We start from the raw sequence: 26,876 nt of genomic DNA, 5'->3' as shown, positions 1-26,876 counted from the left end.
TCAGTCACGAAGCCGATGGATTTACAGTGATAAAGAGCCGCCGTCTCGCTCCGGGACATGACACGCAGGACACAGTTGCTGCTGCTGCTGCCGCCGCTGTGGGAATTGAACCTGTGACCTCGCGGGTGGAGACTATTGACTGTGTCTGAACTGAGACACAGAGTGAGGCACGTTCATTTATACAGAGCAGCTTTTAATCAGGTGATCCAGCTTCACCATCTGATAGAAGACCAGGGAATCTGCTTCCCAGGACCACAGAGCTTTACTCAGCATGATGCACCCAATGGGACAAAGTCCGACTCTAATTCAGACACATTGCAGGAAGCTAAAGCTGCTGTACAAGAAAATCGACGCAACAAAATCATTTTGAAACACAAAACACCCTTAAATTCAAAATCACAACCTCAGTAATGCTTGGTAAAGTCTTACACTGTACAGCATCAGCACGCATTTAGAACCCATGTCCAGAGCAGTGATGGGAATAACGGCGCTATAAAATAACGGCGCTACTTTTTCCAACAACAAGTAGGGATGATTACTTTTACAAGTAATCGTCGTATTAAACGCCACGGTTAATCAATTGCAAAGATTCCTAAATACCGTCACTTTCCAAAAAAAGATTATGTCAGAACCATATCGGCAAATGTGCACCAAAGTAAAGGTAAATGCACAGATACTGGCCCATTTACCTAACGTAACATTGAATTTGTAGGATTTTAAATAAATGTTGTAATTAAAAAGAACGATTAAAATAAACTTAAACATTTGGTATAGATGACAATTAATGACTCGAATATGTCAAACACTTCTCCTGGGGGATTAATAATTGGTCCCATATTAATAGATACTTAAAATATTTTGTGTAAGTAATTAGTAATGTGTTTATATTTTGACCATATTTGATTTTACACATTCGTAGTGTTGTGCAATTAATTAATGATGATAATTGTAATACCATGATTATTTCTTTGACAACAATCTTACCAAGAAAATCTACTATTGTGACATCCCTAGTTATCAAAAAAGTTACTGTTACCCCATTATAATGTTACTGACAATAAAATGTGCTGTTACTTGACTCGAGAAGTCCTGTCACAAAATAATAATACACTCATGTAAGGTTACGTTATATACACTTTTTTTTCAGTCCATCAACTAGTCAGAAAAAAGCAGTTTATCTGGAACCAACCAACTCAGTATAAACGGGAGGTTAGGGTTACGGTTAGGGGGGCGAGTCCAAGTAATTTGACATATTTGAGCATTGTATAAAAAAGTAACGCAATAATTACATACACTGGTAATTAGTTACTTTTATAATGTAGTAATTCAGTTACCTTTAACTAGTAACCATTACTAATTACTTTTAAAAAGTAATGTGCCCTAGCTGCTCCTTAGATCTACAGGCAAATGTGTTTTAGTAAATGTTAATACAACTCAGATTTCATTGTTGGAGAGGCGTGGGGGTTTCAGACGCTCCTCAAAAGAGCCGACGTGGATTTGATCGGATGCTTTAGCAGCTTCTGAACGTGGCTTTAGGACATCAGCAGCATCGCAGCCAGTCGGTCTAACTTTCTCCCATGGACGACCCATGAAGGTGTGAAATCAATCTCAAGCTCTCATTTCTCTCTCCACTGCCGTGAATGTCTTGGAGCGGAGTCGGTCCGTCCACACATTTGCACAATATGTGTCCGATTCATTGTGTCGAGGCTATACAAAGACACACACACACACACACACACACACACACGCATGACGGAGCTCCTCTCAGAGAGATCAGCTGGATGGAGACACTGAACACACAGCACGGTGCTTTGTGTGACCCAGTCGGTCCGAGGCACATCGCACCAGATCAGCAAACCTGTTACCTGGACAAACTACTCCAGTGGCTCCCAACCTTTTTTTGGCTCGTGACCCCGTTTTGACATCACAAATTTCTGGCGACCCGTCAATCAAGATGCACCAGCTCTAGGGATGTCACGATTACAGATTTTCTTGGTACGATTATTGTCAGAGAAATAATCACGGTGTTACGATTATCACGATTATTATGCATCAATAAATTTCACAACACTATGAATGTGTAAAATCAAATATAGTCAAAATATAATGACATTACTAATCTCTTAATATAGGACCAGTTATTAATCCCCCGGGGGGAAGTGTTTGAAATATGGTTAAGATCATCTTTTTCGGAAAGTGACCAAGTTTATTTTTTAAAATTACAATTAATTGTGGCATTTAAATACCACGATTTAGTGTGAAAACAAGTAAATGTGACCATCTCTAACCATCTTCCTTTACCTTGGTGCACATCTGCCAATATGGTTCCGAGGTAATCTCTGAAAATATAGAATACAGTTGTTTAAGATTGTGTGTGGTGTTTTTAATCATAATTTTAAAAAGAATAATAATTAGTTTTAAAAAAATACATCTTTATCAGTAATTGTTTTTCAGGCAACCCTTATTTGAATTCCAGGCGACCCCACGTGGGGTCCCAAGCCCAAGGTTGAAAAACACCGAACAACACAGCGAGGGGAAGTGAGCTTTATGTTATCCAACACGTTGGATGTTACAACCGCATCTCCGGTGTCCTCCAATCTGCTCTCAACTTCACAATAACCATGTCTGACTTGGTTAATGCAGCTCCATCATGAAGTTATGATGATAGACACTGGGCTTGTGTTAAATGTTGGACTTCACATCTTTGTCTTTCATTTTTAAGAATGAATTTTTTTCTCATTGATGCAGATTTCAGGGCGACCCTTCTGTGTCTATACATATAAATACACAATCTATATTCCAGTGCAACAGAATATATAAATATATAAGCATACTTTAATGCTTTACACTTTCACAAACTTGTGTAGGGAGAGACTCTGCTGCTGTTGTTTGATTTCATTCAAATCTAATCAGCTCTCTCTGCTGATCTGCAGTCAGATTTCAATTTGTTTCAGCCACATTTAGCACCGGCAAAAAAACAACCGAGGCCGACCTCACTGTCACATCCACACGCTTCGGTCGTACGTCTTCTGTTCTGTTTGGGATAAAATGAACCCGCCAATGCTGAAGACACTGAAACCAAAGCGGCTTTTACTTTTATAGCTGCGCGACGACGACATCCCAGATCCCAGATCCCAGATCACCATAAAAATCCAATCAATTGTTCCCTGGCTCGCGGCCAAAGTGTCTGCGAGATATCACAGAGGAGAGAAACCCTGAGCTCAGACGGACACGCTGACTGATCCTCCACCTGCTGCGGTTGTGGTTGTGGAACTTAAACCACATATAGCAGTGTCACACACACACACACACACACACACACACACACACACACACACACACACACTTTCACAGCTGTTTGCATAATGATATCTTTCAAAAAACATCCCGCACTGTTGCCTCTCCAGCTGAAAGTATCAACATCTCGTCTGCTCTGTCGTACCTTCTACAACTTAGAGATGTTCCCAGCAAAACCTCTTCATCTCTGAAACCTTTGAATAAGTCTGGATTCATGAGCAACAGCTCCTTGATGTTCAAAGCGCTGGTTACTAAGTAAGCAAGTTTGCACACATTGTTGAGTATTATGTGAGTGTGTGTATGTGTGTCTGGCTATGAGTGTGGTTATTAGAGGAGGATGATTGTTATCTGTGTGTTGTATGTGTATGTGTTTGAATGTGTGATGAGAGTGAGAGAGAGTGTATGTGCTGTTAGTCCCTATTGTGCACTTTATGATTTGGAGCTCCTGTTTCCCTGCTTTTATTAGTGCATTCTGTCCATTTTTAAAAAAAAATATTATGGTTATTATGTCCTATTTCAATTAATCTTAACATTGTGTCTGTTTAGCACTTTACCTGCCCAGGGACTACAGGCGGACATTAGCAATTGTTGCTATAACCTGGCTCAAAGCATCTCTTCTTGTTTTACAAGATTCATGTTTTTTTGTATGCTGCATTAGCATCAAAACCTGTTTTAAATAAAAAAACTATAATACATACGTAGTCTTAAGAAAAAAAAAGGAAAAGTTAGGGGGAGGGGCCCACTTTAGTATTCTTTAAGGGGGCCCAGAATTCCTAGCAACGGCTCTGGACATCAGTGGGACCTGACCAACCATCTGAACATGAGTCTTTGATCAGCTGATTGAGTCTGATCACATCCTTGTTCCTCTCCTGCTGCACAGTTTGTCCCTCCTGGCGACCGTACAAAGCGTGGCCGAGAGCCAATCGGATCAAAGCGATAACAAATTGTCTGCATACAGGCTCCTGATTGGCTGGTATTTGATTGATCGGTGAATCTCAGTAAACAGAGGGCGAGTTTGCAGAGGAAACACCAGTGTAAACAGGTATGGTTACGTTTTGTTTTTTAGATTTTTATTCCCTCAGCCTTGGCAGATGAGTGAGACGAGCGAGAGGTTAATTACTAACGCTCATCGTTGTGTTGAACTTGAAATGTGAAGCTGCATCTGAAGGCTCGGTGCAGCGTTAATGTCACTGCGCTTGTTTGGCTTCCAGCTTCCTGCTGTTTGATAAATGAACGTGTTTTCATGAGTGATCAGATCAGCCTGTGGTGTTGGTGTCAACGCTTCATGTCTGACCTCTGACCCCTGTGTGCTGACGTTTAGGCCATTTAGACTTAGAGACTTAGATCTGATGAGAAGAAACATAGAAACTCTCTGAACTGGCAATTAATTCATCAGACATTTCATTCAGTTATAGTACAAAGCCTGTCCTAAGTTCCTTTACTACAGCTTCTCCACTGTGAGGTTCTGGGCTGCTGCTCTCTCAGTACCCTCAGAGGGTTTTGGACTGTTGGTCAAAGACAAGACATTTGAGAAAAAGTCTCCTTTGGGAAAATATGAAAAGGATTTCTCACTATTTCAAGATGTTTTGTACACGAAACAGCTGATGAATTATGAAACCAGGTCATCTGCAGCCCTGTAATCAGCGAGACGCACCTCAATTATGAGTGTGTTTTCCCAAACCAGAGAAAATCAGCCGACTTTCACAGATTTCCACTGTGATGAGAGAATGTTTGACATTTCTCTTGGTAAACCACTAATTAGTTATTAAAAACTTGATGATTCAATCTGGTTATAGCCAATCAACTAATATTTTTATAAAGCATCTCTTCTCTTTATGTGATTATTTATTTTGTACATGGCCCCTGAAAGAAAGAAAGAAAGAAAGAAAGAAAGAAAGAAAGAAAGAAAGAAAGAAAGAAAGATAGATAGATAGATAGATAGATAGATAGATAGATAGATAGATAGATAGATAGATAGATAGATAGATAGATAGATAGATAGATAGATAGATAGATAGATAGATAGATAGATAGAGGGAGAATAGAATAGAAAGAAGAATATAATAGAAAGATAGAAAGAAAGAACAAAAGAAAGATAGAAATAAATGAATAAAGACAGAAAGAAAACAATAGAAAGAAAGAAAGAAAGAAAGAAAGAAAGAAAGAAAGAAAGAGAGTATAATAGATAGAAAGAAAGAACAATAGATAGAAAGAAAGAAAGAAAGAAAGAAAGAAAGAAAGAAAGAAAGAAAGAAAGAAAGAAAGAAAGAAAGAAAATCAATAAATTAAAACCAAAATTTGAAATCATTGATAACCTGCTTCTCCCTCAAGCCAAAGAAAACTAGAAAACTTAAGCACTGGGTTGCAAAGCTACATTTTAGCATTAAAAACAACCTGATTTCATCATATGAGGCATCGACACTGGGCCGTAGTAGGCTACCGGTGATGAAGCCAGGACGTGCGAGCCCTCGCGTGGTGTGATCTGCCTTGGTGAGCTTCAGCCAGATAAACTGTTGTTGTTGCTGTTGTTGCTGTGGATTAAAGGCTGGTGTGTTCCTGCAGCAGATTGCCCTCGGAGGGAACGGACCGGCCTTTTAGTGTGAAGGTATTAAGCCCAGGTCTAATCCAGAGCTAGGAGAGCAGCCAATTTAAACTGGATTCAGCCACGGGACGGCACATCGCTGCATGGGCCTCTCTCTGTCTCTGTAGTGGCTGTTTCTCTCCTCCATGTCTGTCGCTGTCTTACATCCATGTTGGACTCTGTGTTAAAGGACAGGTCCGAGTAATTATCTGTAGTTTTCTTTATGTTAATAATCCTTGCATGTGTGTGTCGCAGCCTGATGTATCTACCTCCCTCTGAGCCACGGAGCTTCAAAAACACATCAGTGAGCTACACTGCAAAAAATCAAATATCTTACCGAGAATATTTGTCTTATTTTTAGTCAAAATGTCATTTCTAGTCAAAATAAATCTAATTCTACTTAAAATAAGACTCATCACATTAAAAAGCAGCTTGTTTTTAGACACTTTTTCCTTCTTTCAAGCAGATTTTCAGTTAAAATAATCTGATAGTGGAGCAAGTTTTTCTTCCTTATTACAAGCACAAAAAACCCGCTTTCACTGGCAGATTTTTCTACTTATTTCAAGTGAATATTTGTTTGAAACAAGTGAAAATGATCTAAAACAAGTTGATTTTTAGGTGATGAGTCTTATTTTAAGTGGAAAGAGATTCGTTTGACTAGAAATGAGACATTTTGACTAGAAAGAAGACAAATTTTCTTGGAAAGATTTTGAGTTTTTGCAGTGTAGACAGTTGCAGAGTTCGACATGTTCCTTCATCACCCCAAACACACACACACACACACGTTGTGCATCATTTTGACTCAGTGCCACACACACACCTTCCAGCTGCTGAAAAACTCACACTTACCCTCAATGTGGGTTAATCTGCAGCGGGAAATAGTCGCCCACAGACGCACTATTCCTGCTGTTAGCTCGGGGCCGAGAGCCACACACACACGGTGAGAGTCGACAGCCGATGAGTTCAGTCAGAGATGAATTTTTGGACCCATGAATGATTCTTTTGGACTTTTTTCTTGACACAGAATATTTCCAGACTGCTCCTTTAAATTATGCAGTCTTTCAACAAAAACAATACTGGAGCTACATGGAGCTGGGTAAAATCTAAAAAAGGACGCGTTCGCAGACATGGATAATGAAATTGATGTCATGAGGCTGTCGTGCCCGGGCGCATGCAGAAAGCTTGGTGTGAGAACATCAACTAGCCTATCAATATAATATAAATGCTGCAGTGTAAATATTATATATTGATTCCAAATCAAAGTGCAGTGCTGCTACAGCTACATGGTTCATCTATTAGTTGACTGACGGAAAGTTGAATAAGAGCTTTTTGTAGAAGAGATCTGTTGAGTCTCTGGGTTTAGATGACTGACACACAGTCTGAGATTAGCAGGTCCGGTCAGGCCTTGTCATGTTTTATCCTACTACATAAAAATATGGTTGTAAATATACCCCAGTCCTCATCCTTTTTAAAGCTTCACATGATTTTGTAGTTGCTAATAAGAGGCTAAATGAGACTACAGACCCACATACACTGTTATCACCAACTTCCCAAGGGGCTTCAAATGCACTAAATCAAACAGGTTGAAGTTTAGTGGAGGTCAGTGTCATTAGATACTAGTTGTAGCCTGTTACCATGGTGAAAATGGTTGATATTGGAGAGCTGCTCAGCAGGCTTTCAGAAGGTTGGTCAATCAGAAGAAAGAGCCTGAGTTTATCACCAGTTTCAGTTAGAAGCTCAACTGAGCGGCGACATAACAGACAGTTTGAGGTAAATAAGGATTTGGATTGAACTATGAATCATGCAACACTGCAAAAGTGGAGTCCCTGAATAAAACATACCCCCCCCCCCACATGTGGCTGTTTTGGTCGCTTTTCTTTCTTCTTCTCGTAAAAACTCAAACTCAAGAGGATTAGGGTCGCTGTGGGAAAAAAAGGGAGTTCTGACCTTTTTCCTCAGAATTCTGACTTTAATCTCAGATTTCTGACTTTACATGCAGATTTCCGTCCCTCCCCCTCTGGCCATGTGCATTTGTTTTCAGCGAAGGCAATCCAATCCATGGAGCCATGTCTACCAATGTGGGTAACATACTATGTGTATCTTTGTGCAGTCTTCTCTGTCATAAACAAGAGATTAGGGATTACGGGGTGTGTGTGTTTGTGTCGTGGTGCCGGCGATACCAGATCTGGGACACTGGGTCGGAGGCTCTGATCTTACAAGGTTGGTTTTCGGCCAAGAGGCTCCAGGTGGAAGGCAGAGAGCCTCCGTTCTCCCTGTAACAAGTCATTTAACCATCACAATGACTCCGAAGCTGTTTAATTAAGGTAAAAATCGTGCCTAGTTCCTCTTTAATACAACAGGTACAGGTGACAGACTGCTGTCATTTTACCAAGGACACTGGAGCTGCTGTCTTGTTTTGAAACACACTTACGATGAGCAATAATACCAAAAGCTACACTATCCTCCTTACATAAAGCTGCAGCAATAGGACATAGAAATGTCACCACAACACTGCAAATATATCAAACCTGCAACACTTGTACACTCTGGAAACAGGCTCAATCACCTTTATGTAACTGCTGAGGACAGACAGCTAGTGACTCTTAGACATGGGACATTTACATTTAAATTTATATCTTTGAGAAGCCACTTCAAATGAACAAAACATTTTATAAATCAAGTGATTAATTAGTAGTGTAAGTGAAAGAACTGTGAAACCTGTATACAGTTAAAATGACTCAGGGTCAGACACTGTTGTTCTCTTTAGCAGTGTTACAAGTGGCTGTTGTTCAATGACTGCCGATGTCATGGCCTTGTGGAGACCAAACAGTGTGTGTGATGTGTTTTTAATCCACAGACTGTAGTAAATTCTTTTCTCCATATCTGCCTCAAAGCCACTTGTCTTCTTTGCAGCTCTCTAACAGTTTGAGCGGAATTGAAGGCTTTTTTTTTCTTTCTTTTTTTTTGCAGTTGTGCCCTCATTACCATGCAGACCTATATTTTCAACAGTACAACTCCCTAATTATCCCTGCTGTCGTAGTTTTGCATCAGGGGCAGCGGTGGGAGGGGGGTGCTCTGGAAAAGCTTTCATGTGCAACGCTGTTAGGGTCCATTTATTTTCAACTCCATTCCTTCAGCAAAAAAAAAATGAACTGGTGAGCAAGATTTCTGCGCCGGGTTCACAGCCGAGTGTTTGTTCCCGATTATTCCCGGAAAGAAAGGAAGATGAAGCTCTGCATTTTTGAAAAGAGGAATTTCTGTAGTACAATACAAACATGTGTTTGCTGAGGTCGCCAGTAAAGACCTCATCTAAAAGGGCATAAGAGTTCATCCAAGTCAAACATTTGAAGTTTCTAGAGCTAACAAATAATAATCACAAGGGGCAGGGAGGCAACAAATTGGTAGCTGGAGAGCTTCTGGAAAGATCCATGGTGTCTCATGTAAGTTAATGTATAAACTAGTTTGTCCCATGAATGAAAACACTGACTATGTTTACATGCAATCAATATTCAGATTAAAGCAGGGCTGTCAAACTCATTTTAGTTCAGGGGCCAGCTAATTTGATCTCAAGTGGGCTGGACCAGTGAAATGATAACATTATAACCTATGAATAACGACAACTCTAAATGTTTCCCTTTGTTTTAGTGCAAAGAAGTAGAAGAAAAAATACATGTAATTGCAACAATATCATGCCTCTTCTTCAATGTCATTTTCACACTTGGCAAATTCATCCCCTGGGCCTGAGTGGACCCTTTGGTGGGTGGGCCGTATATTTGACACCCCTGGGTTAAGGTCAATATTCCGGTTTCTGAAACATTCAGAATAACCCGTTTACATGCGTAAGCAAACAGGGCTAATCCTGTAATCATGGTCATTGTAATCAATTGAGCCAATGTGGTGTTTTCTTGCTTTTCGCCATGTTTACAACAAGTAGTTCCTGTACTCAAAAGACCAAGATTCCTTGCTAATAGAACATGTGCAGAACACAAATGAATGTTCCTTTCCATGGGGATATCCCAATAGGCGTATACATGACTAAATATTCGGGTTAGAAAAGGAGTAACCCACGGTTTTTTTCCAAAAGGGTTATTGGTGTCTACATGGCCGGGGTTTTTGACTGCATGTAAACGTAGTCACTGTCAAATCTTTTATTGCTTATTATCAAATATCCATAAAACTACTGACATCATCCCCATCTGTCTTTAATGTGCTTTCTTAAGTGCTAATTAGCATGCTAACATGGAGAATGTGGTAAGCCTCAAAGATCCACTGTGAGGATGATTGGACACAAGTCTTGTAATGGATTTTAAAACATATCGAAATAGAATAAATTTCACACCTCACTTGAATGCACATATCTCTGCTACATATGCAGATATCCCATAGATGACATGCTGGCAGCTAATTGTGTGCCCTCCAGATCCACAGTGACTGTTAGCAGTCAATGAAAAGACCAGTTCACATGAGTCTGAGACGACCGAACCTGATCTCATCAAGATAACTAAATTCAGTCGTCCCACTCTGAAAAATGAGATAACTTTAGCTGCTGCTGTTTTTAAAAAAAACCCACGACAGTAGGTTCCAGTTTGGTATTCCAGCAGCTCCTTTTGTTGAAAACACAGATTCTGTCTGTTAACATGCTGATCCTATGATGTAAACCTTCAGCCAACACCTGCACTCACCCAGCCAGCCAGCCAGCCAGCCACTCACTCAGCCAGCCAGCCAGCCAGTCAGCCAGCCACTCACCCAGCCACACAGTCAGCCAGCCACTCACCCAGCCACTCACCCACCCACCCAGCCAGTCACCCACCCACCCACCCAGCCAGCCAGCCAGCCAGCCACTCACTCAGCCAGCCACTCACCCAGCCAGCCAGCCAGCCAGCCAGCCAGTCAGCCACTCACCCAGCCAGCCAGTCAGCCAGCCAGTCAGCCAGCCAGTCACCCACCCAGCCAGCTAGCCAGTCACCCACCCAGTCAGCCAGCCAGCCACCTAGCCAGCCAGTCAGCCAGCCAGTCAGTCAGCCAGCCACTCACCCACCCAGCCAGTCAGCCAGCCAGTCAGCCAGCCAGTCACCCACCCAGCCAGCTAGCCAGTCACCCACCCAGTCAGCCAGCCAGTCAGCTAGCCACTCACCCACCAAGCCAGTCACCCAGTCAGCCAGCCAGCCACCTAGCCAGCCAGTCAGCCAGCCAGTCAGTCAGCCAGCCACTCACCCACCCAGCCAGTCAGCCAGCCAGTCAGCCAGCCAGTCACCCACCCAGCCAGCCAGCCAGTCAGCCACCCAGCCAGCCAGCCAGTCAGCCACCCAGCCAGCCAGTCAGTCAGTCAGTCACCCAGCCAGCCAGCCAGCCAGCCAGTCAGCCACTCACCCAGCCAGCCAGCCAGCCACTCACCCAGCCAGCCAGTCAGCCACTCACCCAGTCAGTCAGCCAGCCAGCCAGCCAGCCAGCCAGCCAGCCAGCCAGCCAGTCAGTCAGTCAGCCAACCAGCCAGCCAGCCAGCTAGTCAGTCACCCAGCCAGCCAGCTAGTCAGTCACCCAGCCAGTCAGCCAACCAGCCAGCCAGCCAGCTAGTCAGTCACCCAGCCAGCCAGCTAGTCAGTCACCCAGCCAGCCAGCCAGCCAGCCAGCCAGTCAGCCAGTCAGTCAGTCAGTCACCCAGCCACCCAGCCAGTCAGCCAGTCAGTCAGTCAATGTGTCCTTGAGCAGAACCCTACACCTGCAGGTTGGAGTCCTGCTCTGCCCCTGACCTTCTCTCCTGACCTCTGACCCTCTGCTCTCAGAGGGTCAAGTGAAAGAGGATTTCCCCGCAGGGAGCAATAAAGTTTCAAATTACATGACACTTGATTTAAGCCTGTTAAATCCATCAGAGGGCTCAGGAGTGGGCTGCACGCAAAGCTCTCCTATAGGTTCACACGTGAAGGAAGATACAAGATACTATATGTGGTTAAACACACAGAGCAGCTACAGTAAGAGCAGGACAGTATATCAGCCGCACGTCTTCACAACACATAAAACCAAATCTGATCAAATCAAATCAAATCAGGTCTGGGCTGCTGTCTGAAATGAAAAAAATGAGGCTGCTGCTGTTTTGACATGATGTCACTGTCACAGTCTGCCTCCAGCTTCTCACAACTTAGAGCCGCCAAAGCTCACTAATGCAAGTTACCTTCGCCTTCCCACGGCCACATGCATATGCAGAAACACAGTGTAGTATAAACAGACTCCACTGTGTGTCCACCGTCTGTGTCTGCGTCCATTTTGGAGACGTATTGTGCAAGTTCACTCAGCAGCAGCAACAAGGCTCAACTCAGAAATAATGCTGTCAGATTTCCCAGTAGCAGAGAATATGAAATAGAAAAGTAGCAGAGGATTTCTGAGCATGCTAAAAATACAATTCACCACATCAGCTTTGTGCATGTGCTGAAAAAAAAAGGAAACATCTCCACATAAAGTCATCACTACCAGCATTACTTTGTTACTATGAATGAAAACATGTGTGGGGGAAATGGAAAAGGAGCACAACTACTAACAGTCAGCCAATCAGGATCCATCAAAGATGCTGAAGAACAAGAATGATGATGGCAGATCATTTATCACATGAACCTGAACAGATCATTCCTACTCACAGAGAGTTTTGTCTTCTCATTAGGAACTGATTGTGATGAAGTGTACACAGATGATTTTCTATCCATGTCTCTATTAAAAAATGAACTTAGATCTTACACAACAGCTGGAGCAACTGGAATCAGAGAGTGATTTTCAGTCTGATGCTCATGTAGGTCTCAATGAGTTTTTAATGAGAAGCTCGAGCTCCCTCCAGAACAAACTCACTACTGGTTGGAAAGTTTAAAATGGTTTTTCCTCATTAAAATCTCAAGCATTTGACATCTCGGTTGTAGATGTGTGTAGGCTGTCAGACACACGACAGACTGCAGGCCAGCTGAGCCCATCCACACACCTACAGAAGCTGTTTACATGGGTGCTCCAGCTGGGCAGGACGACCCCCCCGTCCCCCCTCGTCCCTCCACATCCACACTCTTCGTCTTCCAGCTGCTGGCTGCTGATACATCTGGATGTGAATGTGACGTGAAGAGCAAAAGCTCAAAGCACAACATTGATCAGTTTGATTTTTTTATTTTTATGACTGTTACCAGGCTCACAACTATTTTTTCATCATTACTGTTACAGCTGTTCATGATTGTTTCAATTGAGCTCTGACATATATTTATGATTCTAAATTGGTTAATTAACACAACAGATAAAAAAACTCTGATGATATAAAGCAACGACTGGAAGTTTAACTTGGTAAGCCGTTAGAAATGATCAGCTCAGGTGAGAAGTGGACTGGATGCTGTTTATCATCTCTCTGCCTCGTTAAGTCATCCTACAGGCTGATTCAGTCATCATAACAGAACACATCTGGAGTGTGGACATCAGCACTGTGACTTTACAGCTGTGGGAGATTCTGCACCATAAACTAAATCATCTTCTACACATTACAAACGCAAACGAACACATACGTCTCTGAGCTGATTCAGTCTAGTGGCAATTTCTGCCTGAATCTGACCGAATGCATCAGGAGGGAAACAGTGGATTGGCCAATCAAAACGGGTTTACACCGTGACATATTTGCAGAGTGATTGTCGGTTTGCGTCCATCCGCGATCCATCATCTCAAACATCCATCTTACTCACTGAAGCTCCTGGATGTTTGTTGAACTACAATAAAACATTCATCGTTTGTAATGGGCTGGAGGACTGAAAGTGTGGGGGCGTCTGGAGGAGGAGGTGCATCGTGGTACCAATCTTTTTACCCCATTTGCACCTGGGATTAACATGTTTTCAGTGATCGGATTGCAATTGGATAGTGTTTGACCAGATGAAAGTACAGGTGTAAACGTACCCAAGACACAGTGAGGACGGGTTGTGATCCGATCGGCCAAACCACCTCCGAAGGTGGTCAGGGACGTATTGTGACCACAACGTGGGCGGAAATACTGAATTTCTTCTTTTTCCTTTTTTAATTTACCCATGCAAATATGTGATCGGATCTCAATCGGATCTGAATGTGGACACATGTTAAAGGGATAATTCACCCATCATCTACTCACCGTCATGTCAAGGAAGGGTTTGGAGAACTTTCAGAGTCATCAAAACTCTTTAGGAGTTCCAGGGGGGGTCCGGCTGGCAATGTGTTTTCATATAATGGCGGCAGATAGAGTTCACTTTTGAATCGTCCAAAACACACACTATGAAACATCCAAATACCTCCAGAGATTTGCTGCGAGATGTTCGTAAACTATTGGATGTATGTTGTAAACACGGAAGAACATCTCACACAGCCACTGGGAGCTGCTGCTACAACAAGGATAAAAACAGAGATCAAATTAATTTTTTCCGAACAACTTTTTCATGTGGCGGCTTCAGGACACTTGGGTCAGTACAGACGAGCAGTATGGAGGTATCTGGATGTTTCATAGTGTGTGTTTTGGACCATTCAAAACTGAACTCTATCCGCCGCCATTATGTGAAAATCTGTTGCCAGCCGGACCCCCTCTGGAACTCCTAAAGCGTTTTGATAACTCTGAAAGTTCTCCAGACCCTTCCTTGACATGACGGTGAGTAGAATTATCAATTTTGGGTGAAGTATCCCTTTAATGCCAGGTGTAAACGTGGTGTTTGTAGCCTTTCGTCTGTCTGTCCACATTCTACGGAGCAACCCACCAGTTAGTTGGCGAGCAGCACGTGGCAGCGGTGGAGGTGACTCAGGACCAGCTGAGTCCCTGTCAGTCCAGACCCTAGCTGGACCCCCACAACCACATCAGTCTTCTTCTTGTTCTTCCCAAACCAAGCGGCAGCTCATCCACCTCCGTCTCACTATAGGCATTCCTCACAACAAGCCTCCAGTTTAAAGGGACATTCTGTATTTCACCCCCCCTCCCCACCTCCCTGTCCATAGTGGCATCATTATAAGAGCCTATTATGGCGTTACAGAGGCCGACTCACAGAGCAAATGCCTTGTTTCTGTCCGCCATGGGAGCCTTCTATAGAGCCGCGACTCCCTCCTTCAACAGAGAGGCCCCTTCATCACGCTGCCCTCCTCCTCCTCCTCCTCCTCCTCTCATCCTCCTCGCTCTTCTCCCTCAGACACAGGCAAGCCTTTATCTGCCCATCATGTGCTCGCTCTCTCTTTCTCTTTTTTCTCCAGCCTGACCCTGTTTTCCACAGCGAACAGGCATGCCAGTTAGGATTTGGGGGGAGAAACACACACACATACACACACAAACACGCAAACATAGCAATGAGGAGGGGGGGGGGGAGGCTGATTTGGAAAGCCAGCTAAATATTTTATCCATGGCCACGTTATCTGTGTGTGTAGCTTAATACCGATTTGATGTTATCTTCTAAGTCTTTCCAGCAGGTTTTTTTTTTTCACATTTTATTTCCTGGTCAAATAATCTCATCCTATCTGCTGTGCAGCATCTGAACTGTGCACCGTGTCATCTGAGCTCTGTTGTCTTTGCTAACAACTAGCAGAATAAACATAAATCAGCCATAACCCTGCAAACTACGTTTTTTTAACATTAGATAATATGTTGATCTTTATTTTCCATCTTTTAATCTTTTGATTTGAAAAAGAAATCATAGTTTCCCAAAGAGAAAAGGCAACATCCTGCTGGAACACAACGCAAATCCTTCATCTCAATCTCTGAAACCAGTGTTCAGATCGATACAAAATGTAAGCAAAAGACAGCCAATCAATGAATGATGTCATGACGACTGGATGGATGAAAATCAAGCTAAACCATGTGGTGAACAGTGAACATCAGTGTGGTAATGCAATCCAACCTGCTGCTAAACCAAGATGTGCTGCTGTTCATCACGCAGAAACAACAGCGGTCGTGATTATTTAATACAAGTTCGCTTGTGAACAGTCGTCGTTGTCATCTAACCAGGAAACCATGACAACCTGAGCATCTTCTTCCAGACTGAAGTCAGGTGAACAACGGACCAACCTGCACGGCAACCAGGTGAATTGTTTCTACGCGCTGGTTTCATGTGTTGCACAGAATGTGAAGACCCTGGTGATGTGCATGTGATGTGAGAGCGACGGAGGAAACCAGACAGTCCGTTACTGAACAGTTTCCTCCTTGTCCTCCGTCCCGCAGCGTCATCTTCAACTAGGGCTGTTCGATTAATCGATTTAAAATCGTTATCGCGATTATTTGGAATCGTAAAAAATCTATTTTTTGAAATCGTAAAAATGGATTTTTTACTCTAACTAGGGTAATTACGGTCAGCCCCTCATTCATGAATCTGGGCTGCGCTGAATTATGGTAATGACTGCTGCCTCCTTCCTCCCATCACGCTCTCCCACTGCTCTCCCCACACACTTGTCGGCATTTTGCTAAGATAGATAGATAGATAGATAGATAGATAGATAGATAGATAGATAGATAGATAGATAGATAGATAGATATTTTTTTAATTAAATTTTTTAAATTAGACTCTAGGTCCATTTAAAAAGACACAAACAGCACACGAAATAGTTTGTCATTTAACAAAAAAATCGTAATCGTAATCGGAAAACAAATTTTCAGAGAAGAAAATCGAGTTTTTACTTTTGGGCAAAATCGAACAGCCCCATCTTCAACCTCTATCCCGCTCCTCCTCTTCCGACGCCCCTCACCTGCCTGATGGGTTCACAACCATCTCCATCTCTACCTCTAGTCTTTCTACACCTGTCCAGTTTGTCCATCTTCCTCTTCTCCCCCTTGTATCTGGCTCTTCCCCTCCTCTGTATGAGCTCTTCGTTTTCCTTCATGTCTCCCTTTCCCCTCCTTTGTCTTCATCTGCTGTCCTCCACTGCTGTCTCCTTTGTTCCTCCATTTGTTTCCTCTTCTCTCCTCTCATTTGTTCGCCCTCCCTCTCTTGTCTCTGCTCTACCTCTTAACCATCCCTCTTTTCTTTTCCGTACACCTCCTCATGCTTGTTTCCTTTGTTTATCTCTTCTTGTTGCTTCTCATTTGTCCTGTATCCTTTAATGTGACTTGCCATCCTCCAGTCTCTTTGTCCTTCTCTTCTCTTCACATTTCCCTCACTCTCCTTTTCTCATCTCTTTCCTTTTTCTAACATTACGCTCTTCATTTTTCTTACTTTGTCTTCAGCTTTGTCTTTATATCTCCTGTCCTGCTTCTTTCCCTCTCCTCCTTTCTTCCATTCTCCTCTTTCTTTTGCCCTTTAACCCTTAACTTCTATTCACTTTTCACCAGTTTGGGGTGTCACGGTTTCCATAGACGAGTGGCTCACTGACCAGTGAACAGGACTGTGGTCAGTTAGAGGCTCTGCTGACCTGCCTGTCTGCCCTCTCACCAACACAGTGACAGAACAGCGCAGAAATCCAATAACCCAATACTGTAACTGATTCAGAGGAGTTGAAAGTTGTGTCATATGTACTCATGTTTACTGTAACAGCTGCAGTGAGAACCTTCTGCAGTGGACCATTCAGACATGATAGTTCACATCATCATTTGTTCACAGTGTAGGCTATGTCCTTCTTGTATTATCTTTTATACAGGCTGGAATGCACCTGTGGTGGAAAGCGAGTAGCTAAATATAGTTAAGTCTTAAAACTATACCTAAGTGCAGATTTAAGACACCTGTTTTACCTCGTTTTTAGCTCATATCAACCTTATCTTTCATATTTCTGCTTCATTACAGTAATCAGCCAGTTACTGTAAAATACACAATGATGAAGCTTCTGTGCTCTGGTTTGTGTAAATCTGTATTCAACAACTCCAGCCTCAACTACCAACACTCTGATACGACCCATACAAGCGCCTTATGAAATACTTTGGCAGACGAAACAGACCTTGGTTGTCATGGTTACAATGATAATTGCCAGTGGCTACTATTACAGCGGTAGTGGTTTAGTTACATTTAGGAAAAGACTGTGATGTGGGTTAAACCAAGTACCTTTTACGACTGACATGGGAATCGAACACTCCCCTCTGTCAAATTGCTGTGAATTGTTGACCGGTCGCTCCATGAAAAGCTCCTGACATGGACTTTTTCTCTTTACAGTAATACTACATCACTGCACTTTTCCCTTTGCTGCTGTCATACGGACTACGACCACTAGATGTCGCCTAGCAACAAAACGTAATTAAGAGTCGTTGTAACCTGCTGCATAGGCTACATGACCTACAGTACGGCCTGTTTTTTGGGGGTCTTTTTTTTTTCATGACGTTCCGTGTCTAGTTTCATTTTGACTAACTACAGCACCAAATGTTCCTTTTTAAGAAAAAAAAAACGTATCTTACCTAGTTGGAAATTGTTTTATCTTATGAGATGAATTAAACAATTAGCCTACGTGTGTATTTTAGTGTTACATTTGTCCCATCAGCCCGAACCTCCGAACACTGTGATTTAACCTAGTGGTTCTGAAAGTGGGGCTCCTTGAGGGATCATTTATTTATTATTATACTAATTATATACTAATTTATATCAATTTAGGGTCCTTAGTATGAAAAAGTCCCAGAGCCACTGGCCTGACCTGCTGTTGGCCATAAGCAGCAGCTATAACCGTTCAGCCATCGAATGGTTCATAGTAATGTTCACATAATGTGTCTGTAAACAGATTGTACATTACACATGAGTGGCCGCTGGTGAATAACAAGACAATATGTATAAGTACATCACAGTGGCTGAAATATTTCTATCGCTGTGGGAGTAAACGAAGGTGGTTCCTCACTGTTCACTTTTCTTTCATTTGTCTCCTCTTCTCTTCCTCTTCCTCTCTTTCTTTTACAGTAAATTAATGCCATTTCTTTTATCTTCCTCTTTTTAAATTAGCCTCTTCTCGCCCCCACCTCCTAGAGGCTGTTCCTGCCTGTGAGCTCCTCTGTATCCATATATACTGGGTTATACTATACTGTACACACACACACACACACACACACACACACACACACACACACACACACACACACACACACACACACACACACACACACACACAGCCTATAATCTGTCAAAGCTCCGATAACGGGGGCGCGCCTGTGGAAATAGAACATAATTCTAATGAGAAGGAGGGATGGAAGCGCGCTCCCGAGGCTGAGAGAGGGGGAGGAGGAGGAGGGGGAGGAAGCCACTCAGCCATCCAGCCGCGCGCATGCTCGAGACAGCAGGTGCCCGAGCCCCCATTGAAGAAAAAAACTCATTTGCATTGCTAATGAGCTCATCTGAGCCTCCTCCCCCTCCATTTTGGGGGGCAAAAAAAAAAAAATCTTCTAATATGGCGACATGTTTTTATCCGTCTGCTCCTCTCCACATCCTCCCCCAAAAAAGACAAATAAAAAACTAAAAAGAAAAAAAAAACATGTAATCGTTTTGTGATTATTAAAACATAAGCAACGTTATATAACAGAATGTGGAGCAAGTAACAAAAGTCCACAGACACAACACCGAGCATGAAGAAGGTCACCAGACTTTACTGCTGCCTGGACTATTAAACACACACATGAAGTCGCTGGAGTGAGATCAGAAGAAACTATCACGGCACATTTTATTTTTTATTATTATTATTATTTTTACAGACGACCTGCGAGGCGGACGGTTGTGTTAATGGACCGATTGATACGTGTTTGCCTCCATCAGATTCACCCAGGGAACAATAGACCGAGGCTGTGTGTGTGTGTGTGTGTGAGGGGGGGGGCTCGGCGCACTGCACATGGACCCCCCGCCCCCCCGAGCACCGTTACATGATCAATTTAAACATTTATCAGTCAATGGAGAATCGTTACAACAATCAAGTGGCGATACAACAACAACAACAGAGCCGCGACTCTTCGTGGAGAAGCCCCCACATCATCATCATCATCATCATCATCACCATCATCATCAACAACAACAGTGTTGAGCAGCTTCAGTCTGAATCCTCATTCAGCAAAACAAGTGAAGCGCCAAATTCCCAACAAGCGGAGCTCTGGTCTATTGTGGAGGAGAGAGAGAGAGAGGATGAAACCTTCCTCCTCCAGACCCCGAACTCCTTCACACACACACACACACACACACACACACACACACACACACAGATAATATTGTTGTAATAAGAAGAATAATGATGATGATGATGATGATGACTTGTGTGTTTCATTGTGATTTCACACATGGTCGCCTGGCTGTGATTATGATGTGATTTCAGTCTGTCTGTCGCCATGTGCGCGCGCTCCTTCACGCACTTCATCGAAAATGGCTGAGACCCTCGCACCCCCTCTTCTCCTCCTCCTCCTCCTCCTCTTCCTCCCCCCGCCCCCTTCCAGTCCCCCCCCTCTCTCTCTGCTCTGTCTCTCTCCCTACAGCGCGCGCACTGTATAATATTCTTGGTTTTATTGCATTGTTGTTGTTGTTGTTGTTGTTGTTGTTGTTGTTGTTGTTGTTGTTGTTGTTGTGATCATGGTCCATGCAGGCGCAAAAACAACTTCATGCGCTTTTGCCATCCAGGTCTATGAGACTGTTCTTCTCCACACTGCGCGCGCTGCACGAACGCACACACGCGCACATACAGAGTCACAGACACGCACGAACAGATGACAAACACACACACATGTCAGAAATGTAACATCTGACTGTAAATGTCCAACGCGCCGATATATCTATATATATCTACAGTATGGAAGCAGCTCTCACAGATACCACAGCGTTTTATTCAACATCTTGATTTTATTTCTCTGTTGCTCCTTATACGGTTGCAAGAAACTGCACACAAACACACAACCGCGCGCACACACACACACATAGACCCATACAAACCCACCGTCCATTCACCATCCAGCCAGAGCGGAGCCAGTCTGTGATTGATCCAGGTTCTGGTGGGATAGATCTGGACCATGTGACTGTTTCACCACAGACTGATCAATCAATCAATCAATCAATCAATTAATTCTATTTCATCACCATCATTTCTAATAGAGGCCTATTATTATCCCTCATTGCCTCCAGAGGCAGCCCGATCAACGGTTTTGGGGGCACAATGCGCGCGGCGTCGCCAAACAACAGCCCCGTTTATTGTCCCCCTCCGCCGCCACCACCACCAGCAGCAGCAGCGCTCTCCCGACGGACCCCCCCAAACCCATCCCCAAATAAAACACAAGCCCCTCTTGCACCAGGACCGACAGAAGCCCGGTCTCTCCTGAGCCGACTACACTACCGCTACCAGGTTAATTTGAACGTTAATGGCTAATTACCCGCCAGCTAATCGCTATTAAACGCAGTCGCGCAGGAACCTGTAGCCTCCCTCCCTCCACTACTTGCAGGCAACTGGGGCAAATAAAACGGTTCATTTGTGAGGTGGTGGGGGGGGAAAAAAGAATCTCGTGCAAGAGGTGAATGCAATCAGCTGGGGAGATGGAGAGAACAGAAGAGGAATAAATAAATAAATGAAGCAAACAAACCTCTTTTCGTGTGCGTAAATCCGTTTCCAAGCGCGCGGAGAGAAAGGTAGGCTAATAAGCTTGTTGTTGTGCTGCCGCGGCTAAATCCTCCCAGCCATCCTCTCTCCCTCTCTCTCCTGGTCTGTGCCTAGGTCTCTCTCTCACTGTCTGTCTCTCTCTCTCTCTCTCTCTCTCTCTCTCTCTCTCTCTCTCTCTCTCTCTCTCTCTCTCTCTCAGCCAATTGTGTGAGATGGAATTGGCGCGAGGGGTCGCGCAGCGGGACGTTGGCAGGTCCTACGTGCGCACACACACACACACATGCAAAACACAGGACGCCTTCTACCTTGCTCACTCCCCTATGGTTGCCCTTAGCAACCACGGAGACCACCACCAACCCCGCCCTCTCCAACCCCCCCTCCTCCTCCTCCCTTCCTAAATTTCATCACCCAGTTAAGGGGGTTAGAAAAAAAAAAAGGATCTTCTCGGGGTTAATTTTCTCGCGGGAGGACAGAGGTTTTAAAAAGACGACATTGTGAAAGAAGGATGAGAGAGAGAGATAGAGAGAAACAGAAGGAGAGAGGGAGTCAGCAGGAGTCTGCGCGCCAACAGCTTACAACTCTCCCTGTGGTGGCTGCTCCATTCACGTTTCAGGCATTGTTTTGTATCAGTGTGTGTGTGTGTGTGTGTGTGTGCGGGCGTGAAGGCAAGAGAACAATGGGGGCAAAGCATCAGAGCCATAGAGAGAGGAGGGGAGGGGTGTGAATGGGGAGGGGAACAGAGGGAGGGGAAGGGGTGGTGGGGGTGAGGAGGCACCCTTTCTTTCAAATATCAACCACTCAGAGTAAAGTAGTGGAAGGAGGATGGAGACACAGACCACGTCCACACCGATCATCTTTGTCTCAGGTTTATGAGTAAGTTAAGGCTACATCTAACACCTTTCTATGCTTTAAACTCAAAGTTTGCCCAACCTTCTAAACACATTTTATTCCCCATAGCCAACCTCTTTTTCTTCTTCTGCCTGGCACAACCAAGAGCCCACACGGATACAAGTTTCACTGAATCCGCATACGTTTTTTAGAGTAGGAAAGTCTGAAAACGCCGCCCCATCCTTTTCATGTACACAACCAAAATGGATCTTTTGTGAAACGATGGTGTCATATCCCCCACCTCTCTAACCTGTAACCTGAGCCACATTTAGCCTGTGTTATTAAATCATCACTGATCATCATATTTTTACTGACACAACTCCCAGTCAACATTTAAAGCAGAAGTAAGCAGAATATTTGTGTTAATCTAAGTCTTAAATAGTTGTATCTTCCGACAGCAATCACTTACATAGAGTGTTTGGTCTGAAACACGGGTCTGTCAGTCACTCTGCTCTGCTCTGAGCCCAGGAGAAAACTTCTTGTATACTTCATTGTATCCTACAACTTTTATCCAATGAGAGAGAACGGCATGAAGGACTGTGTGTGCAGCCAAGGGATGCGCGTGAATGTGGTGACGTAGGGACGGGGACCAATAGATCCATGACGAGGGCGGGGGCTGCTAACTCCATCGGCTGACAAGAAGTTAGCCAAAACCACCGGATCGCTTACTTCTGCTTTAATCAACTTATAATGTTTGGAGTTTGAATACAGCAGGCAAGCTGTACATCTTCTCTGTTTTTGGTATGTATGTGTGGCAGTGTTACAGCACCACACACACTCTATACAGGCCTGGTGTAATGTATGACAGCGTTTTGAGTCGTTTTCAGTGGATCCATGTGTACACAGATATTTCTGGAAACGATGCCGTGTTTACGGAGACTTATTTTCTAAACAAACAAGAAAAAGATTGTTTTGGATGAAGCTCCGTTTCCATGTGGAAAAGGCCCAAGAATTAAGAAATAGTGAAACCTGACATTCCTCCTGATGCTGATGTGTGACAAATACCACACTGATTGTTGTTTGTACATGAAGACAAAGTCGATAACTGTTGCAATTAGACTATTCACTCTTGTTGAGAGTGCCATGGGGGCCACTCTGTCATTGTGTATGGGAGACAGGGGTCAGTAGATATCAGAGGAGTCCCTGATTAATGAATTGGTCTCAGCTGTGGCTCTGGACTGAGGCTCAGAGGTTACCCAGCAACCTGAGGTGGTGACCACGACGATAGAGGCACCCCAGGCTGAGGCAGACAGAAATGTTGAGAAAACAGGCGATTTTCTGTCTTGGTGCTGGTCTCACATTTTGACTTTTTGTGACAAAACGGTAGCTGCTATCAGAAAAAGAAGCAGACCGTGAGCATCCAGAGGACTTCCTGAACACTTTTATATGATTCGGTGTTTCTAGAGTCAATATTTTAGAAACCCTTGCGAGTTAAAAACAAGGGTCCCTTCTACTTCTTTCCGAAAATCTTTGCATTGCAGTCAATGGGGAGCAGGAAGGGACCTGACTGCACTCAGAGGCTCACAGTTTAAACTCTGTAAGTCTGTCTGCTTTGTTGAACACATTGTTAGAGAGAGGATACGTTTGTCTACAACTGTGGAAGAAATCATGTGTGTAGAATGTAATTTGTGGCCAGGAGCAGCATAGAAAGAGAAAAGTTTCAGACAATTTCAGACAACTTCCTCCACACCAGCTGATGATGTCACCCACTCCAGCCCAAACATTCTGCATAATGCACAGCCATTAAAATCTCAGCTTGACCTCTGCAGCTATTTCATACTGTAGGTCAGTGCCTTTGAGCATTATTATTAGCCCCATGGCACTAATTAAAGGTCCAGTGTGTAACATGAGGGGAAATCAGTGATTCTCTTATTTATCTATTAAATAATTCTATTGTTCATTCATGAACGTGAAACTTTTGAAACATGCTCTCTACCGTACAAACATGGTGGCGCAAGATGGCGACACTCTCTAAGCATCTTCTTAGGGGAAGGAAATGGGCAAAAGAAGCTAAAGACAGAGGGAGAGAGCAGGTGAGTGGGTGAGATATAAGAGGATGACCTGTGTGTTAGCATGTCTTCTCCACAGAGATCTGTCCTACTGTATGAATGCAGAAGATGTGTCTTTCCCCTGCTCCCCTCCAACCAATGAAAGAAATGTTATGATTTGCCATGATATTGTCAAATTGTGAAATTGCCGTGGTTGGAATAAATAAAAGAAGCAAGACCAGTAAAAGAAGAATTATAAGGCTACAGAAACCAAACAGATTTTATTTTATAGTGATTATACACTTATACAAACATATTGGTAGTATTTAGTTTTTGCCAATAGACTTTGACGAAATTACACACTGGACCTTTAAATACCAAATTCATGTCATCCAACAATGAATATATTCATATTTGTGCATGTCTACAAACAGTATGTTAATGAGACAACTGAGCACTGAGCATGTCCATGTTAAAACAAAGTCTATGTTGGAGAGTTAAACTCAGGAGAGCTTCATTTGGATTTTGGTCCAGTGGCTCCACACAGGTTTACTCTGACCAGCAGTTACAATGTATTTAGGAGGAGAATATGCCGTTCCCCTAGTGTTGTGGTGTTTTAGTGTGGATGGAGATCTTCATGACAAACTTAAAGCATGACCTTGCTGCGTTTTAGAGATGTGTCAGCACTGTCCTCCTGTTTGAAGTGAAACCAGAATTCAGTGAGCCACACAGAGTTAGACTGAGGTGTGTCAGTCACTGTGTCGTGGAGTCTGAAGCCTGAATCTGACGCTGACCTGACATGACAGCCAGCAGCCTCCTTTTCTCCTCCTCCTCTGCTCTTCTCTTACTCCTCTGTCTTCTGGAGGAGGGGAAGGAAATGGGCAAAAGAAGCTAAAGACAGAGGGAGAGAGCAGGTGAGTGGGTGAGATAAGAGGATGACCTGTGTGTTAGCATGTCTTCTCCACAGAGATCTGTCCTACTGTATGAATGCATGCTGGTTTGGAGGAGGAATCATTTCCTCGACTTTGTCTGTCCATTATTCAGTTCAGGTCATATCCCTGTTTAACCACCCAGTAGCCTGTTTAAGTGAATGAATGAAGGGCCGCATAATGGACCCCTAGCTTCATTATTAAGCAACACTATCATAATGTAAATTATATTTTGTGGCTATCATGTTATTAAACTAAGTGATACACTTTATTTAGGTTATTTTAGCTAATACAAATGTTATCAATTAGCTGTAATCATAATCTCATAGAATCTTTGTAAAACAGTAGTAAAAATGGACGTCAACTTGGCTACAGTTAAATGGGTTTGAAGTACTATGTAAAATATAAGGCTATAGGCCTAGTGAGTTACTGTGTTAAGCCCTTTGTCCTTTTACTGCTACCTCCACCAGACAGTTTGAAAAAAGACCACAAATGAGAAATCTCCTTTGCCATTGGTCAGTTTATCACAGTTTTTCACTTTTACAGTATGAGGAATAGTGACAGTTTATTGTCCCAGAAGCATTTTTAAACAGTATATTACCATAGATATTTCACTATAATGTTGAGATTACAAAATTTGGTTACAGTGCAGTGTCATAAGAAAATTTGTCGTAATTGTTGTATGGGGAGATGAGTGGCTAAAGTAGCTTGAAAATGTGCATTTTGTCCTTTTTTTTTTATCACTCGTTATACGGTTTTGTTTTGAACAGACCAATAAGTCAGGAGATGTTCTTTTACCTTGACATGTTTTGACTTTGAACCTGAAGTCTTCCTCAGGAGTGTCAGTTGACGACATGTTGTTTACCGACCTGCCAGATCCGCCAGATTAGCCACGCCCCCTCAACGTCCAATGGTCTCTGGATGGAAAGACACCATCATCAGAGGGAGGGAGGGAGGGAGCATTCATGCTCTCACACCTGGGAATCTCCACTCCAGAGACCAGTGGCCCGCCTGGGAACATCAGCTGATAAACCACACGTCACAGCCGTCAGCTGCAGGTTGACAGTCAAAATATGTAAAGGTAAAAGAACATCTCCTATTTGTCTGTTTAAAAGAAATCGCAAAACAACTGACCTTTGACCTCTAACCACCAAAATCTACTGGGTTCATCCCTGAGTCCTAGTGAATGTTACTGCCAAATCTGAAGAGGTTCTGTCAAGGTGTGACTGAACTATCATATCATCTGCTGTCCTAACTCTCTGATATCTACAGTATTTTAGCAGTTACTGTCAGCTCATCATCTCACATTGTCAGTCTTCTTGCAGGGGTAATGAGTTTGTTCGTTCGAATATTTCTTTCAGCTGGGGAAAAATATCTCCTGCACCTGCTCAGCAACTTCTGTCAAGATGCCTTTGAGCAAAGAACCCAGCCGATCCCCCGAGAGATCCATTAGAGCTGCTCAGTGACCCACAGTAACAGGTTGTTCATTCTCTCAGGACATTTCTTGTCTGGAAAAAAAGGTCAAAAACAAATTAAAGCCGCTCAGCTTTCTTTTTTTTTTTAAGACAGCATAAAATCCTCAGCTGGCCAATAAAAAATTCACAGATATGCGAAGGGAAGTCAGGCGAGTTGGTGAATTCTACTAAGACTCCATCATATTAAAGTGTGCAGAGGAAAAACCTCCAGCTGTAATTCAGCGGCAGGAGTTAGACTCGTTTC

The 26,876-nt window shown here is 43.4% G+C and overlaps 1 protein-coding gene across 2 annotated transcripts in view; it reads right to left on the bottom strand.

The window, feature by feature from the left end:
* Positions 1-21,580, bottom strand: part of LOC146976682 (uncharacterized) — a 44,177-nt gene extending 22,597 nt beyond the window's left edge. Inside the window, exon 1 of one of the 2 annotated variants that reach the window (XM_085796596.1) lies at positions 21,336-21,580. The gene's annotated coding sequence lies outside the window, so the exon portion shown is untranslated. Of the gene's footprint in view, positions 1-21,331 lie in introns of both variants that reach the window. The other variant, XM_085796597.1, reaches the window with a different exon arrangement.
* Positions 21,581-26,876: the final 5,296 nt, after the last annotated feature.

Source organism: Trachurus japonicus, chromosome 13 (genome assembly GCF_045865225.1).
Source record: "Trachurus japonicus isolate A0001 chromosome 13, Traja_1.0".
NCBI classification, from domain to species: Eukaryota; Metazoa; Chordata; class Actinopteri; order Carangiformes; family Carangidae; genus Trachurus; species Trachurus japonicus.
This window is presented reverse-complemented; position numbering and strand designations above follow the sequence as displayed.